This window comes from Schistocerca americana, chromosome 6 (genome assembly GCF_021461395.2).
Source record: "Schistocerca americana isolate TAMUIC-IGC-003095 chromosome 6, iqSchAmer2.1, whole genome shotgun sequence".
In the NCBI taxonomy this organism is placed as follows: Eukaryota; Metazoa; Arthropoda; class Insecta; order Orthoptera; family Acrididae; genus Schistocerca; species Schistocerca americana.
In genome coordinates this window covers 281505001-281527400 of record NC_060124.1, presented here as the reverse complement: position 1 = coordinate 281527400, position 22400 = coordinate 281505001, and positions in this window count along the sequence as shown.

Below are 22400 nucleotides of genomic sequence, written 5' to 3'. Positions count from 1 at the left end.
AAGCCATATAGCATATGGTTGCTACATTTACATAATGTGTTTACATGACGTTTTAGTGGATGACATGTACTAGACACAGTTAACGACTCCCACTTTGAGCGTAGATTGAATTTACTTCTACATCTTCTGAAGAAAACGGTTTTAAAACCGTCGATACCATGGTTAAGGTTTAATAAACCTGTATTTTCCAAGTAGTTGCCTGTTATTTGTGATCCATTGAGGATCTTGCATGCACAGCTACTGTCACACAGTCACAAAATTTTCATCTTTTCAAGTGTCAAACATCTCTCATCCACATATGCGGACTGAAGCGATGGCTGTACGGAGGCTGGGATTCTAAACAAGGTCTCCTGCTTGCAAGGCATATGGGCTAACCACAACGCCACAGTGGCACTGTAGCTTCGCTCAATTGCATGGACTTCCCTAGCATGCCTGTCTCCTCATCCCAGATTCTCATTCACGCCTCAGCCCACTTGGTATCCCCCACTAGAAATCAACAGCATTGCAGAGGCTCTCCAGCTTTTTTGGAATAACACCTCAGCATCGAACGAGGTGTGAGACACGGATTGGGAATTTGGGCTGGGGAGGGAGGTCAGCTGGTGCAGTCCATACAGCTGTGCGATGCTACTGTGCCAAGGACGCGTAGGGGTTAGCGCATCTGCCTGGTGATCAGGAGACCTGGTTTCAAATCCTGCCTTGGTACTAATCCTCAATCGGTACTTCAGTAGGCATATGTACATTACAGATCTTTAAGACCTGGAAAGGTATCCGGGACCATATAGTTTCATTTAACTGCAGGTTAGGTCTTTTCAGAAAAATGAAAACTGCTACCAGCCACTGTTGTTAAGGCTTTTCAAAATGACCAAATTGCACAGTTACTTGTTATGAACCTACAGCTTCGTCCTCAGAGACTTTTCACATCTAAAATTACATTACTTGTCTGAAAAATATCAGTGTCTTCGAAGGTCACCAAGAATAACTTTACTTGCGGCAGGATTTTGGATGCGAAACATAAAAATGTAACTTCTTGTTATCTTCGGTACATGATAAGCCGTTTAAGTTTATTACGATGTACCTGTTTCATGTTCTGGCGAATATTCCAAGGACAAATTGTACCCTACCACAAAAGACTTTCAAAAGCCATTGTAATATCTGAATATAGTAACTGTTCTCGAAAGAACAGATTACTGTTGTTGACCGTGCAGCTTTTCCCTTGAATAAATGATGACTAACTGAAACCCTCAGCTGCCGATAGGTGTTATTGATATACCTCGATGTGGACAGCTGAAAATGAATAAAATATAATATTTGCTGTTAACTATAAAGGACTACTAAGTCAAGTAGCCCATTTCTCATACGTGGTTATTATTAAATTAATTTATCAATATATCACTGTAAAATTATCTCATAACCTCTCTATCCAACAATAAATATCATCACGGAACGAGAAAAAAAAGCTGTCGTTACGTCTGCTGTGACAATATTCATCTACAAACAGCCGTTTCTCACAGTTACTTTTGTTTTGTGTCAGTATTTTACAATATTTGACGGAATACCAATTTTTCCTTCCCCCATGATCCATGGCCCTTGCCGTTGGTGGGGAGGATTGCGTGCCTCAGTGATACAGTTGGCCGTACCGTAGGTGCAACCACAACAGAGGGGTATCTGTTGAGAGGCCAGACAAACTTGTGTTTCCTGAAGAGGGGCAGCAGCCTTTCCAGTAGTTGCAGGGGCAACAGTCTCGATGATTGACTGATCTGGGCTTGTAACACTAACCAAAACGGCCCTGCTGTGCTGGTACAGCGAACGACTGAAAGCAAGGGAAAACTACAGCCGTAATTTTTCCCGAGGGCATGCAACTTTACTGTATGATTAAATGTTGATGGCGTCCTCTTGAGTAAAATATTCCAGAGATAAAATAGTCCCCCATTCGGATCTCCGGGCGGGGACTACTCAGGAGGACGTCGTTATCAGGAGAAAGAAAACTGGCGTTCTACGGATCGGAGCGTGGAATGTCAGATCCCTTAATCGGGCAGGTAGGTTAGAAAATTTAAAAAGGGAAATGGATAGTTTAAAGTTAGATATAGTGGGAATTAGTGAAGTTCGGTGGCAGGATGAACAAGACTCCTGGACAGGTGAATACAGGGTTATAAATACAAAATCAGATAGGGTTAATGCAGGAGTAGGTTTAATAATAAATAAAAAAATAGGAATTCGGGTAAGCTACTACAAACAGCATAGTGAACGTATTATAGTGTCCAAGATAGGCACGAGGCCCACGCCTACTACAGTAGTACAAGTTTATACGCCAACTAGCTCTGCAGATGACGAAGAAATTGAAGAAATATATGATGAGATAAAAGAAATTATCCAGGTAGTGAAGGGAGACGAAAATTTAATAGTCATGGGTGACTGGAATTCGAGAGTAGCAAAAGGGAGAGAAGGAAACATAGTAGGTGAATATGGATTGAGACTAAGAAATGAAAGACGAAGCCGTCTGGTAGAATTTTGCACAGAGCATATCTTAATCATAGCTAACACTTGGTTCAAGAATCATAAAAGAAGGTTGTATACATGGAAGAATCCTGGAGATACTAAAAGGTATCAGATGGATTATATAATGGTAAGACAGACATTTAGGAACCAGGTTTTAAATTGTAGGACATTTCCAGGGGCAGATGTGGACTCTGATCACAATCTATTGGTTATGAACTGTAGATTAAAACTGAAGAAATTGCAAAAAGGTGTGAATTTAAGAAGATGGGACCTGGATAAACTGACTAAACCAGAGGTTGTACAGAGTTTCAGGGACAGCATAAGGGAACGATTGACAGGAATGGGGGAAAGAAATACAGTAGAAGACGAATGGGTAGCTCTGAGGGATGAAGTAGTGAAGGCAGCAGAGGATCAAGTAGGTAAAAAGACGAGGGCTAGTAGAAATCCTTGGGTAACAGAAGAAATATTGAATATAATTGATGAAAGGATAAAATATAAAATGCAGTAAATGACGCAGGCAACAAGGAATACAAACGTCTCAAAAATGAGATCGACAGGAAGTGCAAAATGGCTAACCAGGGATGGCTAGGGGACAAATGTGAGGACGTAGAGGCTAGGCGTAAGATAGATACTGCCTACAGGAAAATTAAAGAGACCTTTGGAAAAAAGAGAACCACTTGGATGAATATCAAGAGCTCAGATGGAAACCCAGTTCCAAGCAAAGAAGGGAAAGCAGAAAGGTGGAAGAAGTATATAGAGGGTCTATACAAGGGCGATGTACTTGAGGACTATATTATGGAAATGGAACAGGAAATGGGAGATACGATATTGCGTGAAGAGTTTGACAGAGCACTGAAAGACCTGAGTCGAGAAAAGGCCCCGGGAGTAGAGAACATTCCATTAGAACTTCGACGGCCTTGGTAGAACCAGTCCTGACCAAACTCTACCTTCTGGTGAGCAAGATGTATGAGGCAGGCGAAATACCCTCAGACTTCAAGAACAATATAATAATTCCAACCCCAAAGAAAGCAAGTGTTGACAGATGTGAAAATTACCGAATTATCAGTTTAATAAGTAACAGCTGCAAAATACTAACACGAATTCTTTACAGACGAATGGAAAACCTGGTAGAAGCCGACCTAGAGGAAGATCAGTTTGGATTCCGTAGAAATGTTGAAACACGTGAGGCAATACTGACCTTACGACTTATCTTAGAAGAAAGATCAAGGAAAGGCAAATCTACGTTTCTAGCATTTGTAGAATTAGAGAAAGCTTTTGACAGTGTTGACTGGAATACTCTCTTTCAAATTCTAAGGGTGGCAGGGATAAAATACAGGGAGCGAAAGGCTATTTACAATTTGGAGCAAAACAGGGACAATGGAATGTAGTCGAAGTAAGTCGGGTGATGCTGAGAGTATTAGATTAATAAATGAGGCGCTTAAAGTAGTAAAGGGGTTTGCTATTTGGGGTGCCAAATCACTGATGATGGTCGAAGTAAAGAGGATATAAAAAGTAGACTGGGAATGCCAAGGAAAGCGTTTCTGAAGAAGAGAAATTTGTTAACATCGAGTATAGATCAGAAAGTGTCAGGAAGTCGTTTCTGAAAGTATTTGTATGGAGTGTAGCCATGCATGGAAGTGAAACGTGGACGATAAATAGTTTAGACCAGAAGAGAATAGAAGCTATCGAAATGTGGTGCTATAAAAGAATGCTTAAGATTAGATGGGTAGATCACGTAACTGATGAGGAGGCATTGAATAGAATTGGAGAGGCGTTTGTGGCACAACTTGACAAGAAGAATGGACCGGTTGGTAGGACATGTTCTGAGGCATCAAGGGATCGCAGTAGGTACTAGGAGATGAAGAAGCTTACACAGGATAGGGTAGCATGGAGAGCTGCATCAAACCAGTCTCAGGACTAAAGACCACAACATCAACAACATCTATTTTTCCATTATATTTCTATCATTAACTGTTTTAATTTGTTTATTCTAGATGTAATTACAGCCCGTTCAATTTACTTTGCATGTAGTTAAATTTTTGTTAGCTACTAGCTTCCTGATGTAATACTTCTGTAGATAAATAAGCTCTTTGGCATTCTTTCGTTATCATAAATCAGCATCATTGTATACAAAAATGTGCCTGTTTTATATATTTAGGTGCGTGCGTGCGTGTGTGGATACTTTGAAGGCCAGCAATGGTAACACATTGTGACGCTGGGTTTCCGATGTACGTAATACATATTATCTACGTTATTATCTAAGAAATTTGATAAGTTGTTTTACTTCGTTGTCTGATATAGTTACTGACAAGTACTTTTATTGCTTAAATCGTTATTTTTCTTTGGATAACCGCCACCCGAAGGAACTTTCACCTCAATACAAATCAGCCAACTTAGCATGTACAGCATATGCTAAATTCTGAGGGTAAACGTGTCAGGTTTAAACCAGTAACGGGTCCATTTGGTTTCAATAAATACTGCGCCGTGGCGGGACTGGTGCCAGGACTATCTTTGGCTTAGGCATTATCGATTCCCTCTGGCAGAAGTCTGTCTTTGGAGCCTGGGCGGGCTCAGGATATAGCGGGCAGTACGGAGTGGAAGAGAGAGTACGACGTTGGGCACCGCACGCGGAAGTGCGCGTATTAGCGAGACTTTGGAGAGGCGACAGCGAGCACGGTGTGCCTCAGTACGGGCGGCAGTTAGCGCTGAATCGTACTGGGGTCAGTAACAGCGGGCCGGTGAAACGTCCCCTTTGAACAATTATACATGACTGTGCTTAAACTGACACACAATATTTTGTTAGCGCAACGCAATCTGACTTTCAAAATTCCCTGCAAAAGAATGGCCCTGACTAACATTAAACTATACCTTTCACAAATCACTTACCTCACAAAAATCTTCGCTGCTCAAGCTACTGCAATACAGCGAGCGCCACTACTGCCAGCTAAATAAAAGATTCAAACTATGGAAGGCACGAACTACTGATAGGGATAGTTAGCAAATGAAAGATATTAATAGAGAACAAACAATGTATTTACCTTGATATCATCATATATAAATATAGCAGTTCATGACAAATTTCAAAACTCCGCCATCTCTCTCCCCACATCCACCACTGCTGGCGGCTCACCTCCAACTGCGCAACGCTACGCGCTGTTCACAGCCAGCTGCCTAACACTACAATGGCGAGTATTACAACAATGCAAAGCAGCCACAGACTGCACACAGCACAGCCAGTGATTTTCATACAGAGGTGGCGTTACCAATAAAAAACCTAAACAGCCTACTTACATAGCCCCCATGCTCCCCACAAAAAAATTTTACAAATTGGTTTGGGCAGTGGCCAATACAGATTTAAAAAAAATTTTCATAATTACAATAACAAAGAAATCAAATGCACACACTATGGAAGGCACTAACTACTGATAGGGATAGTTAGCAAATGAAAGATATTAATAGAGAACAAACAATGTATTTACCTTGATATCATCATATATAAATATAGCAGTTCATGACAAATTTCAAAACTCCGCCATCTCTCTCCCCACATCCACCACTGCTGGCGGCTCACCTCCAACTGCGCAACGCTACGCGCTGTTCACATCCAGCTGCCTAACACTACAATGGCGAGTATTACAACAATGCAAAGCAGCCACAGACTGCACACATCACAGCCAGTGATTTTCATACAGAGGTGGCGTTACCAATAAAAAACCTACACAGCCTACTTACACCGGCGGTGTGGCTTCTTGGCAACACCGTGAAGCTATGCATGTGCTCGCTTCCGTGAAGGAACACGCTGTCACTATCGGACTAAGCAACGTCTGGTGTCTTCGCCACATCGATCCAGCAGCGGCATCAAGTTAAGTTCAAAAGTGGTTCAAGTGGCTCTGAGCACTATGAGACTTAACATCTACGGTCATCAGTACCCTAGAACTTAGAACTACTTAAACCTAAATAACCTAAGGACGTCACACAACACCCAGTCATCACGAGGCAGAGAAAATCCCTGACCCCGCCGGGAATCGAACCCGGGAACTTGGGCGCGGGAAGAGAGAACGCTACCGAACGACCACGAGCTGCGGACACCATCAAGTTAAGTAATTCAAGTCCTACCAACGATTAGTGAAATATGATGATTGCTCTTGAGGCAGCAAAACGTTGCAAGGGCTGTGATGTGATATTTCATGCCTCCTATTAAGTGTGTGCTTCGCTCCTTAATAGTATTGTTCTTACTTCAGCTGGCAAATGTCTAAAACATTGATACGTGTGCGCGACCTTTCCGACGATCTATATACCATGTCTAAAGATTGCCGTGTGGTACCTTACAGGTCCACATAAAGGTGCTCCATGTCATGCTTGGGTTTTAATGAGCCAGTTCCGCTTGCATCATTCGTGTACGTGATTCTGCTTAAAGGAATGAAATCAGTTTTTGTCAGTTTCATCGAAGTAGTTTTCTGTATAAGTTTGAGTATTAAGGTGAAGGAAGGGTTGTTTGGTTCCCTGTTGTCGCTTCTGATTTATGTTTCAGAGATTGGAAGCAGTGGGCCACCGAAGTGCAGAGCCTCACCTGTTAAATTATTAGCGGGCGTACGGGCGGTGGACTTCGCCTGAGCTCGCGTGTGCTGTTTGGTTCCGATTTCGGTGTTCTGAACGGGGTGGAAGTACAAACGGAGTCCACATCTTAATTCGAAGATAAGTACTCAGTCGCCTCCACCGTTCGTGGCCAAGTCGCGGCCTCACAATCTCGGGCCTTAGTTATTGTACAAGCTGCAGTTTTATAAAACTTGTGGTGGCTCTGCATGGTTGCCCGGGTTAAATATTATAAATATTTGTCTTAAGATTTTTGAGGGATTTCTAGAAGAATGTGTCTTAATTGAAACCGTTTCCTGAAATTGCGGTGAAATTCAGCCTTAGTGGCGTATGTCAATTTTGATGGGGATATAACTGGGTTATTATTGATCAAACTGTTTATAACCTTGTAAAGTTTTTTGGTAATATCTCGACCGGGAGGGATGGCTTCCAATCTATGTGGAAATAATAATTGATTTCCTGGTTATATGATGTAAAGTCCACTTTAAATTATTTACTTGGCCCGAGTGGCGGTTTTTTAAATGTTTGCAGAGAGATTAATTCACTTGTGGTTTCATGTAACAAGCAGTTTGTAAAATTGGCCTGAGTGGCGGGCTTTGAAATGTTTTTAAAGAGATTAATTCATTTGTGTTTTTATATAACATGCAGTTTGTAAAGTTTGCCTGAATGGCGTTTATTAAATAAATTAATATCTGATTTATGATTGTAATTTTCTTAATGATTTATCTGTGATGCAAGTAAATATATTGAAAGGAAATGTTTACTGTATGGGTCAAGTCATTCCACTCGCTTTATAGTAAAGGTTAAGGAAATTGCACTTCAAACTAGAAATAATAATTTTAGCAAATACCAGCATTAACAGTGTCCAGGTGTTGCGGTTGTTTGTTGTAAGATTTAACCATCCAGAGTTTTAGACAGTGACAGTTCCTCTCTGTGTGTTTCCCCGAAAACAGAATGTAAAATTATACACGCGATTTAGGGTAGGCACACAGAGAGGTGTTAACATTATATGCAGTACTCAACAACAAATATTTAAAGGTTGACAAGCTATGCTATCACATAACATGGCATCATGGAGATTATATCACTTCAAGCAACCGGACACTGCTTACAACACTTTAACCCTAGAGTGGAGGGAAGTTTCTACGACTATTAAGATGAAGCATTAAAAGTAAGTGTCATTATAATAGTGTAAAAATTCACATTTAAAACAGAAGGGAAAATCAAATAGATGGTTACCTGCTAACTACGCAGCAATACTGCTGTTGGGAATGTCACGGAAGCCATTTTTTGTGCTACAGACGGATGTTCATGTTTTGAACTGTTTGGAAATACGTAACATCTTATTTATCTGTTATAATTTTCAGTGGATAATAAAGAAAAATTTGTTTCTGGATTTTAATGCTTTATTTACCTTACGTTGAATTCGGTATCTGCTCGATGTGAGAGCCAGCAGTGCAAAATGCGTTTCTGATCTATTACGCATTGCATCACTATGTATATGTGGCAGTCAAATGAAAAGGAGACACGTGGCAAGAAATAAGTAAATTGTTTATTGTTTCGAAAGTAATCTCAATAACTGTTAATACGTTTATCCCACTGTGAGACAAGATGGTCAGCGCCTATGGAACCACGATCCGTCCCAGACGTGCCACCTATCCCTAGCAAATCGACAGCTAGGAGTGCCTTTGTTCAGGGATCCAGAAGTGTGTAAACGCGTGGGGAGAGGACTGTGTGGAGGATGTGTAGGGGCTTCCCTGTGAAACTAGTGCAGCGTACTCAAAACAGTGTCAGCAACATGTGGGCAGGAATTATCCTGCCACAGAGTGATGCCGTCTGTAAACATTTTGTAGCGTTAGGAATTCATGACGTGCTTCAATTTTTTCAAAGTGACCGCATACCCTTGTGCTTTAATCGATGGGACCGTGTCCGACAAAGTCAACGGGTGGTCAAAAAAATGTTTATCCAGGCTTTCCGAGAGTGGTGTCCCTGTTGTTTCGACAATGCTACAGAAGTTTCACTGGGAAACCCTTACAGAGTCTCCATTGAGTCCTGATGTGTCGTCACCGATTTCCGTATTTTTGGTACCCTGAAGAAAGACATTTGTGACTTTCTGTTTCCTTCAGACGAAGAGGTGCACATCTGGATACAATTGAGATTCCTCGTGCAACTACAATATTTTTGCCAAGAATGTCAATAGTCTTGTCTCACAGGGATAACTCTTGAATAAAAGTAAATAGTTTACTTACTTTTATGCCACATGTCTAGTTTTCGTTCGGCAGCCCGTTATATAAGATATGTGTATGTAAGTTTCTCATTTCTGTACCGCTGATACTCTTTGTGAAGAAATGAAATCTGCACAAAATATCATGGCAACACTTTTATCGAGCTAGTATTTGTCTCTTCACTTCATAGAATAACTAATAAGAGAAAAAGAAACAGTCTAACAAGAATTTTCCCATTCGTAATTTCTCAATAGCATTTGCTTTGCGATATGAAAAACTGCCCCCCCCCCCCCTTGAACCATGGACCTTGCCGTTGGTGGGGAGGCTTGCGTGCCTCAGCGATACAGATGGCCGTACCGGAGGTGCAACCACAACGGAGGGGTATATGTTGAGAGGCCAGACAAACATGTGGCTCCTGAAGAGGGGCAGCAGCCTTTTCAGTAGTTGCAGGGGCAAAAGTCTGGATGATTGACTGATCTGGCCTTGTAACAATAACCAAAACGGCCTTGCTGTTCTGGTACTGCGAACGGCTGAAAGCAAGGGGAAACTACAGCCGTAATATTTCAGAGGACATGCAGCTTTACTGTATGGTTAAATGATGATGGCGTCCTCTTGGGTAAAATATTCCGGAGGTAAAATAGTCCCCCATTCGGATCTCCGGGCGGGGACTACTCAAGAGGACGTCGTTATCAGGACAAAGAAAACTGGCGTTCTACGGATAGGAGCGTGGAATGTCAGGTCCCTTAATCGGGCAGGTAGGTTAGAAAATTTAAAAAGGGAAATGGATAGGTTAAAGTTAGATATAGTGGGAATTAATGAAGTTCGGTGGCAGGAGAAACAAGACTTCTGGTCAGGTGATTACAGGGTTATAAATACAAAATCAAATAGGGACAATGCAGGAGTAGGTTTAATAATGAATAAAAAAAAATAGGAGTGCGGGTTAGCTACTACAAACAGCATAGTGAACGCATTATTGTGGCCAAGATAGACACAAAGCCCATGCCTACTACAGTAGTACAAGTTTATATGCCAACTAGCTCTGCAAATGATGAAGAAATAGATGAAATGTATAATGAGATAAAAGAAATTATTCAGGTAGTGAAGGGAGACGAAAATTTATTAGTCATGGGTGACTGGAATTCGTCAGTAGGAAAAGGAAGAGAGGGAAACATAGTAGGTGAATATGGATTGGGGGGAAGAAATGAAAGAGGAAGCCGCCTTGTAGAATTTTGCACAGAGCATAACTTAATCATAGCTAACACTTGCTTCAAGAATCATAAAAGAAGGTTGTATACCTGGAAGAATCCTGGAGATACTAAAAGGTATCAGATAGATTATACACTCCTGGAAATGGAAAACACCCACCATACTTGCTCCGGACACTGCGAGGGGGCTGTACAAGCAATGATCACACGCACGGCACAGCGGACACACCAGGAACCGCGGTGTTGGCCGTCGAATGGCGCTAGCTGCGCAGCATTTGTGCACCGCCGCCGTCAGTGTCAGCCAGTTTGCCGTGGCGTACGGAGCTCCATCGCAGTCTTTAACACTGGTAGCATTCCGCGACAGCGTGGACGTGAACCGTATGTGCAGTTGACGGACTTTGAGAGAGGGCGTATAGTGGGCATGCGGGAGGCCGGGTGGACGTACCGCCGAATTGCTCAACACGTGGGGCGTGAGGTCTCCACAGTACATCGATGTTGTCGCCAGTGGTCGGCGGAAGGTGCACGTGCCCGTCGACCTGGGACCGGACCGCAGCGACGCACGAATGCACGCCAAGACCGTAGGATCCTACGCAGTGCCGTAGGGGACCGCACCGCCACTTCCCAGCAAATTAGGGACACTGTTGCTCCTGGGGTATCGGCGGGGACCATTCGCAACCGTCTCCATGAAGCTGGGCTACGGTCCCGCACACCGTTAGGCCGTCTTCCGCTCACGCCCCAACATCGTGCAGCCCGCCTCCAGTGGTGTCGCGACAGGCGTGAATGGAGGGACGAATGGAGACGTGTCGTCTTCAGCGATGAGAGTCGCTTCTGCCTTGGTGCCAATGATGGTCGTATGCGTGTTTGGCGCCGTGCAGGTGAGCGCCACAATCAGGACTGCATACGACCGAGGCACACAGGGCCAACACCCGGCATCATGGTGTGGGGAGCGATCTCCTACACTGGCCGTACACCACTGGTGATCGTCGAGGGGACACTGAATAGTGCACGGTACATCCAAACCGTCATCGAACCCATCGTTCTACCATTCCTAGACCGGCAAGGGAACTTGCTGTTCCAAAAGGACAATGCACGTCCGCATGTATCCCGTGCCACCCAACGTGCTCTAGAAGGTGTAAGTCAACTACCCTGGCCAGCAAGATCTCCGGATCTGTCCCCCATTGAGCATGTTTGGGACTGGATGAAGCGTCGTCTCACGCGGTCTGCACATCCAGCACGAACGCTGGTCCAACTGAGGCACCAGGTGGAAATGGCATGGCAAGCCGTTCCACAGGACTACATCTAGCATCTCTACGATCGTCTCCATGGGAGAATAGCAGCCTGCATTGCTGCGAAAGGTGGATATACACTGTACTAGTGCCGACATTGTGCATGCTCTGTTGCCTGTGCCTATGTGCCTTTGGTTCTGTCAGTGTGACCATGTGATGTATCTGACCCCAGGAATGTGTCAATAAAGTTTCCCCTTCCTGGGACAATGAATTCACGGTGTTCTTATTTCAATTTCCAGGAGTGTATAATGGTAAAAAGACAGAGATTTAGGAACATGGTTTTAAATTGTAAGACATTTCCAGGGGCAGATGTGGATTCTGACCACAATCTATTGGTTATGAACTGCAGATTGAAACTGAAGAAACTGCAAAAAGGTGGGAATTTAAGGAGATGGGACCTGGATAAACTCAAAGAACCAGAGGTTGTAGAGAGTTTCAGGGAGAGCATAAGGGAACAATTGACAGGAATGGGGGAAAGAAATACAGTAGAAGAAGAATGGGCAGCTCTGAGGGATGAAGTAGTGAAGGCAACAGACGATCAAGTAGGTAAAAAGACGAGGGCCAATAGAAATCCTTGGGTAACAGAAGAAATATTGAATTTAATTGATGAAAGGAGAAAATATAAAAACGCAGTAAATGAGGCAGGCAAAAAGCAATACAAACGTCTCAAAAATGATATCGACAGGAAGTGCAAAATGGCTAAGCATGGATGGCTAGAGGACAAATGTAAGGATGTAGAGGCTTGTCTCACTAGGGGTAAGATAGATACTGCCTACAGGAAAATTAAAGAGACCTTTGGAGAGAAGAGACCCACTTGTATGAATATCAAGAGCTCAGATGGCAACCCAGTTCTAAGCAAAGAAGGGAAGGCAGAAAGTTGGAAGGAGTATATAGAGGGTTTATACAAGGGCGATGTACTTGAGGACAATATTATGGAAATGGAAGAGGAGGTAGATGAAGACGAAATGGGATATAAGATACTGCGTGAAGAGTTTGACAGAGCACTGAAAGACCTGAGACGAAACAAGGCCCCGGGAGTAGACAACATTCCATTAGAACTACTGATGGCCTTGGGAGAGCCATTCATGACAAAACTCTACCATCTGGTGAGCAAGATGTACGAGACAGGCGAAATACCCTCAGACTTCAAGAAGAATATAATAATTCCAATCCCAAAGAAAGCAGGTGTTGACAGATGTGAAAATTACAGAACTATCAGTTTAATAAGTCACAGCTGCAAAATACTAATGCGAATTCTTTACAGACGAATGGAAAAACTGGTAGAAGCGGACCTCGGGGAAGATCAGTTTGGATTCCGTAGTATTGTTGGAACACGTGAGGCAATACTAACCTTAAGACTTGTCTTAGAAGAAAGATTATGAAAAGGCAAACCTACGTTTCTAGCATTTGTAGACGTAGATAAAGCTTTTGACAATGTTAACTGGAATACTCTCTTTCAAATTCTGAAGGTGGCAGGGGTAAAATACAGGGAGCGAAAGGCTATTTACAATTTGTACAGAAACCAGATGGCAGTTATAAGAGTCGAGGGGCATGAAAGGGAAGCAGTGGTTGGGAAAGGAGTGAGACAGGTTTGTAGCCTCTCCCCGATGTTATTCAATCTGTATATTGAGCAAGCAGTAAAGGAAACAAAAGAAAAATTCGGAGTAGGTATTAAAATTCATGGAGAAGAAGTAAAAACTTTGAGGTTCGCTGATGACATTGTAATTCTGTCAGAGACAGCAAAGGACTTGGAAGAGCAGTTGAACGGAATGGACAGTGTCTTGAAAGGAGAATATAAGATGAACATCAACAAAAGCAAAACGAGGATAATGGAATGCAGTCAAATTAAATCAGGTGATGCTGAGGGGATTAGATTAGGAAATGAGACACTTAAAGTAGTAACTGAGTTTTGCTATTTTGGGAGCAAAATAACTGATGATGGTCGAAGTAGAGAGGATATAAAATGTAGACTGGCAATGGGAAGGAAAGCGTTTCTGAAGAAGAGAAATTTGTTAACTTCGAGTATAGATTTAAGTGTCAGGAAGTCGTTTCGGAAAGTATTTGTATGGAGTGTAGCCATGTATGGAAGTGAAACATGGGCGATAACTAGTTTGGACAAGAAGAGAATAGAAGCTTTCGACATGCGGTGCTACAGAAGAATGCTGAAGATAAGGTAGGTAGATCACGTAACTAATGAGGAGGTATTGAATAGAATTGGGGAGAAGAGAAGTTTGTGGCACAACTTGACTAGAAGAAGGGATCGGTTGGTAGGACATGTTTTGAGGCATCAAGGGATCACAAATTTAGCATTGGAGGGCACTGTGGAGAGTAATAATCGTAGAGGGAGACCAAGAGATGAATACACCAAGCAGATTCAGAAGGATGTAGGTTGCGGTAGGTACTGGGAGATGAAGGAGCTTGCACAGGATAGAGTAGCATGGAGAGCTGCATCAAACCAGTCTCAGGACTGAAGACCACAACAACAACATGAAAGACTGCCAGGATATCAGTCTGCACAGCATGCGTGGCAGTAGTGTTGGCTGCCTAACAGCCAGTCAACGATCTGTTCCAATTGCGTCTGCAACACGTGATTTCTGTGTTAACAATGACGGTATCCAGTTACTACGAAGGTGACTTTTTTATTCTTTTCTGCGTGTTGCATCCTAACACGTCGTAGAAAATTCTATAAAGTCCAGCCATAAGGAAACTCCTTAGCAGTTTCAAAACCGGAATCCCCGTGTAATGCATGGTTTTTATTATTTGTTGCTGTATTGCAAAAGTAGACAAGTGTGCCAGCTTTTGTTGCTATATCGCTGGAGATTTCCACTTTATCTTTGAACAACGGAATTTACTTCAGCTCCTTTCCGGGCATCTAGCTCCGCCGAAAATAGCTTCAAACCCAAAATCCTTACTTTTACGCGAAAGGGATTTGATCATGGCAGATGAGGGCCAAAACAAAGAAACATTTTGTTTAGATGGGCGCCTTTCTCAGGATAGAAGAGATGTGAGAGTTTACCTAGTAGTGAAATCCCCGCACGTATGTAGTACACTGATCCTAAGAATTGAACCTGCAATGAGTCACTGTCGTTGTGAAGTGGTAAAAAATGAAAAATCTTCCAGTGCAGAGACTCACATTCATGTGAATCCCGCCGATGACTGAAAACTAATTAATGGCAACCGGACTGAGACAGGACAAGACTAACTGTCATATGAATCAAGAGTGCAATACCTATTTCTCACAAGGCAACATGAACTACGATGCCTTCGAAAGTTGCATTAGCAAAGCAGTTCAGAATCTGTGTACCACCCAAATGATAAACAATAAAAACAGTATCGATTGATATGTGGCTATTCTAAAACTCATGGAATTATCGCTAATGTGGAATACATTGACGTCAACTAGCAGCTGCACTTGCAACATGATTAATTACTGTAGTAGGGCTCCAATAGTTCCTGCCTCTCATTAGGGTGTGGAAAATTTGTATCTGTGGAGGACCCCCCCTCCATCCAATAATTAAATTTTTTAAAGGGAGGAATTTGAGAAAATTCAAAAATATTCCCTAATATTGTCACACGTGTTCATACATTCGTTCATTCCATTTAATTTAATACGTAATATTTAACTTATACTTTTGATGCATTAAAGTGTGTCGTTATTATTTATTTTTGACGGTAGAATCAAATGGTTCAAATGGTTCTGAGCACTGTGGGACTTAACATTGTGGTCATCAGTCCCCTAGAACTTAGAACTACTTAAACCTAACTAACCTAAGGACATCACACACATCCATGCCCGAGGCAGGATTCGAACCTGCAACCGTAGACGGTAGAATCAACCGACATTCTAAATTACTTTTGTACTAAATACATCGTACAGTTAAAGAAAGACACCTTTTATCTACGAAGAAAATGCAACACTACAAAAAATAGAAAAACTAAAATAAAACAAATGGAAAAAGGAAGGTAATGACGATCCGAAAGGTGGGCTACCTTGAACTGAAGACTTAGTGCCGCCTATGAATGGTCATCGAGTCTTAAGCTAGCCTGTCGTTTCTGGTTTGTGCCTAATCTACTCTACTTTTTTATTACATATATTTATCGCCGTTGTGAAAGTTAACTCTACAAACATTTGTCCGTCACTTATTTTATAAACGATACTTAGGGCTATGAAAATATTAGTCCTGACCTTTTAAAATACAAGATCTTTGAAACTACGTAGTGTCTTCATGTTGCGTTATTCCTGTTCTGTTGTAACGTAGCACTGTTTCCAAAACTGCGTCATACCAACGATTGCCGTTCGCTTGTAGCGGTGTGAGGTCCATAGTGTGGAGAACTTTCACTATCACTATCTGCTTCAACTTCTCTAGCCCTTTAGGAAGCACTGGGAAGCATAGTAAGGATGGCTTGGGGAGGGGGGGCGGGGAGGCGGGGGGGGGGGGGGAGGGGTATTAATACGCATATCGTCAATCCTTTATTCTCTACTGTAAACTGCATAAACCTCTCAGCAGTTCAGTATCAGGAATTTTCGCACAAATTTGAGGTGTTCAGTACAAGTTCTATAGTTGTACACTGAATGACGATATGCTATGCTTCTTCATCTACACTAGGCAAACAGATAGTGCTACCAGAAGTACCCGCTGCAACGTGGTTGTGGCGTACCTCCAGTCATGCAGACGGGATGAGGCACTCGTCACTCCTTGTCACATGGGGCTCAACTTATGTCGCACGGCTTCTTGCTCCAGCGCGAGGATCCTCCGATACAAGGCGACTGCGGTGGACTGATGACGGTGTGACACACTTTATCAGGCTGCTTTAACCTTCATACAAGGGGGCAGCAGCTCATTTGCCAGCAGGTTCGCCATCCATTTTAACTGATAAGTAAATGTGGTTCGACATTCAAGTTTTATTAAATGTCCCAAATATTCCCTAAACTTTTAGGGAGAAGTTTCTAATGTGTTGCCATTCTGGTCGGCTCACCATCGTTTATTGTAAGTGATGAGCCAGTCCCGTTTCCTGTTTAATTAGTTTAGTTTTCTTTCCGTGTTACTTCTGTTTTAATTGCCAGTTTTGTAATATCTGCCCACTTCTACGCTCGCTTGATGGATGCGAGCTAGTGTGAAGGTGTGGATGATCGTGACTGAGGTCGGAACAGAGTGCGTGTATTTTCGTAGTACTTATTCTTCGTAGTACCACGCATTTTAACTTCATTCCGTCAAGTGGTTCAAATGGCTCTGAGCACTATGGGAGTTAACGTCTGAGGTCATCAGTCCCCTAGAACTTACAACATAAGGGCATCACAAACATCCATGCCCGAGGCAGGATTCGAACCTGCGACCGTAGCGGTCGCGCGGTTCCAGACTGAAGCGCCGAGAACCGCTCGGCCACTGCGGCCGGCTCATTCCTTCCGATTAATATTTTTTGTGAGCGTACTGATAGCCTCGCTGCGGTGTGCCCTAAACCACACACACACACACACACACACACACACACACACACACACACACACACACGCCCACAAAAAAAGTTCAAATGTGTGTGAAATCTTATGGGACTTAACTACTAAGGTCATCAGTCCCTAAGCTTACACACTACTTAACCTAAATTATCCTAAGCACAAACACACACACCCATGCCCGAGGGAGGACTCGAACCTCCGCCGGGACCAGCCGCACAGTCCATGACACGCACGCACTTTCAGTCTTAATATTAAACCTCTCCGAGATGCAGAATACGCCCCTTGCAACGTTTGCAACTCGAGTTTGTTGAATAACTTCGAAACTCTATCCCAGCGACTAAACGATCCTGTGAACAAAGGCATCGCTCTTCATAAAGCGTTTACTAACTGAACTGTCAACAGTTGCAGTACTTTTACAGGTTGTTCAAAAAAAGTCGAATACTTTGTAAGGTGGCAGTACTGATCAGAACAAGCATAGCAAGTCCAATAAGCATGTGTCCGCAAACGGATACTTTCCGAGATTAATACGTATTTATATGGAGGGCTGCGCAACGCTTGGTTGCGGATATTGGCACAGCCGTTGCATTGGAGCTCCATCAAATGTGCCGGCAGGGTATTATGATGTCTTACTCACAGTACTCTACCTACCATTGGGTAGTCTGCGGTCAGTTGCGTGGTTCGAGCCGAATTGTAGGCTAATTAGTTTTCTTTGCGTGTGTGTGCCTTATTGTAAATTACTGTCAACCTTGGGTACGTATCATGGTGTTTTACCTCCTTCCAAACTCGGATTCACTTGTGTGTTCACTGTTATTCGTGCTACTTGTACGTACCAAGATAGAGTGAATTTACATTTTCTCTCTTCCACCACTTGTTAGCAATGGAAGCCTACTGCCCGACATGTGAAGTGGCAGGTATGATATTCCGCTGTGGCTTAGCAAATGGACGTAGCCAGCGAACCTGTGCCGTCTACGCTGACAAATATCCAAAGCGCTGAGTTTTTTGGCAGACTTTTCTATCGCCTGAGGGGTACCCTTGCACCACACATAACATGGAGAAGCGTGTGCTACGATCGGTGGAAGAAACACCAGTGACCAGTATAGATCGATTAGTATCAGCAGAAGGCGCGTCGCATTCTCTTGCTGAAGGCTACTTCATGAACAATAGCTGTACCCAGGTCATCTACAACGCCTTCGGCTCCAATGCCACAGGATCATCGTGGCAGACGGTGGTTCAGTCAGTGGCTCTCTCATATCAACTGTCCACATCCAAGATTTTATTTACCGATGTTTTGCAGAATTCACAAGAGGTGTTGTGAATTTCTATACCCAGTATGTATGGGCAGATGTAAGTCCCCAAATATTTCAGGAAGGAGGACATCAACAACGATTGTCAATCAATGTATGGGCAGCCGTACTTGGTGACAGATTAATACGGCCATACGTGCTACTACAAAGGTTAACTGGGGCGCATTTTCTGCACTTTCTCATTAACGCTTTGCCTACCTTGCTGCAGACCGTGCCATTGTAGCAACGAAAACGAATGTGGTTCGTGCACGATGGCGCTCCAGCACACTTTCGTCACAATGTGAGCAAGCATCTCACACAAACATTTCAGGACCTCTGGGTTGGTCGGGAGAGACCCACACCTTGGCCTGCTCGTTCCCCACAACTCAATCCACTATTTGTTATGGGGACACTCCAAGGAATTGGTCTACGCCACGCCAATCAACGATAGGCGGAAACTACAAGGTCGCGTCTTCAATGCGTACCAGCAGGTACAACAACAACTGGGTATAATTTAATGTATGCGTCATTCTTTTGCCGGAGGGCAGAGGGATGCATTGTCACGAACGGACGCCACGTTAAACACCTCCTGTAAGCACGCGTTTATCGCAGGAAGTGTGCATTTTCGGACCCATGTTTATTGGACTTATAAAGCATGCATTTCCGGATCTATGTTCACTGGACTTATTTTTCTTGTTTCGATCAGTAATACCAGCTCTCAAAGTATTTGAAACGTTGTAAAAAAAAAAACGCATTGTATTTGTTGAAAATGAACCTGCAAGGTTTGAAATTAAGCACCAAATATACGTACTGCAAGTGTTGTTGACGGATTCGTTAATAAACGCTTTACGAAATTTAATAAAGTTGCTGCTTCTTTGTCAACAAAATGCTGAAGTTGAGTTTATCAATTCTTCTGTTAGTCCTACTTGGTAAGTGTCACAGACTCATGAACAATATTCACGGCTCTCCCGAAAGTGAGTTCAGTAGCTACTTTTTTCATGGATTAAATCACATTTATTTAAGATTCTTCGAGTGTACCAGAGGCTAGCGTCGCTATTTCTACTGCTTGCTGTAAGTGGCTATTCCTCTTGGTCACTGCTAGTGGTCATACCTAGGGGTGCCTTTTATTGTCCCCAATACTGTAATCGAACAGTAATTGATTTCTTCGCCAGTTTATATGCAGTACGTTACCATTATTTACTTTTAGGACCAGCGGCTGGACCCTAGATCCACTATCGATCCCTTACAGGACTTCCTACACATCGCCTACAGTGTTGCCGGCCGGAGTGGCCGTGCGGTTCTAGGCGCTGCAGTCTGGAACCGAGCGACCGCTATGGTCGCAGGTTCGAATCCTGCCTCGGGCATGGATGTGTGTGTGATGTGTTTAGGTTAGTTGGGTTTAATTAGTTCTAAGTTCTGGGTGACTGATGACCTCAGATGTTAAGTCGCTTAGTACTCAGAGCCATTTGAGCCTACAGTGTTAAAGGTGGTTCAGTCTTCATATAGACAACACCACCAACCACAAGTAGTCTTGCTGCGCCGTTATAAAAATCTGCCAAATCATTAGCATAAATTATAAACAGAAACGTGCTGTGACATCATCAGTTTAGATCCGATAAGAACGATGCATTGACATGTATCTCCAACGAAGACTTTAATCCCGTCACATAAAGTTTCCCATATACGACAAATTGAAATTTTACTCCCTAACCCACAGTGCAGAAATGTATCGACAGCCTTACAAGCCAAGGGTCACGGCGTCAGTAGGGGCGCCCATGTTCACGGCGGTCCAGGTCTCATGCACGAAGAGAGTGCGCTGCTGTCAGGACTGCCCTGATCCACGTATTTATATGTACCTCTGTACAGCATTTTTATTCAGTATAAATGAATGCGTAATGATTATGTCCCGTCAAGAACAGAATCATGATAAGATTGGGACTTACGTGACTCTTTTTCAACAATTCTCTTGTGTCTAGGAAGAAAGTAAGAGATCGGCGTTAGCGATGACATCCCACTCCATCACTTCCATCTTCCAGCTTTGTGACTCAGTTGTGCTAGCTCTACTGGTGGTTACTACTTTTTGTACTTGTTGTGGGTATCCTTTCCGTTGCCTTGAAGCCTGAGTTTCGAACATTTAAACTGGATTATTACAAACGAACTGTTTCACTAGGGGTCATTAACTGTACATTTTTTGATACAGACTAGTGATGACCAGTCGTTTATTCTAAAGGAATCCTGGGTATAAATTGTCATTGCAACTGCTGTTTTATTACATTAATACAATTATAAACACGTTATCACTACTACGTGAAATTGAACAACGGAGGTTCACACAACGAATCTGACTGTCAGCACAATCAAAAGAGCAGATGTAAAATAAATGTTTTCAGCCACTCACTCATATTCCATTCGTACTCACGTGTGTCAAATGGGAAAAGCAGCAATAGGTAGATCAGATAGCAATTAAGAATAACTCTTCCACCACACTGTGATGTTTATTGCACGCTGCACGTAAAATAAATGAATTACCTGAGTACATAGCATAGTGTTGGCGTAAATAATGATAGTAAATGTCAAGAGACATGAACTATAGTAATTTATTCTTAATAAATGAGCAGAGGATAAGAACTGAGCATCATGGATAAATACAAAGTAGAGGCTAAATGCTTCTTTTTAACTGGGTGTCAGTTACATTTACAATGGTACCTTCGGAACACGTACAGTTGACAAACGTCACTCTCAGTCAGCAGTCGGAGTTTGTTTTTGTAGGGGACATCATTTGGAGAGTACAGAGCGAAGCCGGCAGACAGATGGCAGCGACCAACTCAACCTAGCTTCGTATGTCTGTGCAACTCCACAGTGGAGTAGGGCTGCATTGTGTCTAGCGCTAGTCTGGGAATCTGGAGAGGAGTAAACTATCGACCTTACGATACAGCTAATAATTAATTGCAACATTCAACTTCAGATAGTATGTATAGAAAGCCTGTTCATAAATATTAGTGGTTACTAGAACTTTTCAGTGTTTCACTGCTTTACACACTTGAAATGAGATATGGAGGTGGTGTTGAGTGGAAAGATACTGAGCCGTAATGAATGTAATAACGTTTCTAAAAACACAAATGAATTTATTCTTTTAAAAAGCAAAAATGTTAGAATAATGTTAACAGATTGCCTCCAGAAATGGAAAGCAAACACCTCAAATAGGCACCAGTATAAAATCATATGCTTTTTATAAAGAGTATAAAATGAAGGAAAAACACATTTGCATTACAAACAGCAAAACATATGATTAAATGAATATATCACAAAATGTCAACCATCGGCTGTTGCCAGCAATTATGGAAACGCCATTTCCTTCGAAATAGCGAAAATGACTGACAAATGTGGTTCAAATTTACGATGATAGAGGCGGTGGCAGAGGCAATTCCAGCAGCTATAATTCCTCCCTCTCTACTAACATGGGACAGCAGTGACCGCCACCACAGTGCTAGAAACCTTCATTAAAAATTTAAATCATATACATAGTCATCTTTAACTCGACCATAGCTAACAAGAGATACAGTCACCTATCCTGTAACGCAAAGACAGCTTCTAATTATTTAGTAAAAGTTAAACATACAGAAAATGCAGAAAAGTATGGACATTAAGCAGGAAACTTTTACCTGTCTACGAAGGCATAAAATGTTCCTTTAGTTTACCCCTTTTTTGTAGTAATGCAAGCAATTTACTAAACAGCTCGAGCTCGTGATATTAACTGACAGGTAACTATGCATATGCCTCAGAAATCTACTAAACAATTTTCGCTGACTATAAAGTACAGTTCGTAAATCAGAAGAATTACATCTGCATCTTAGATT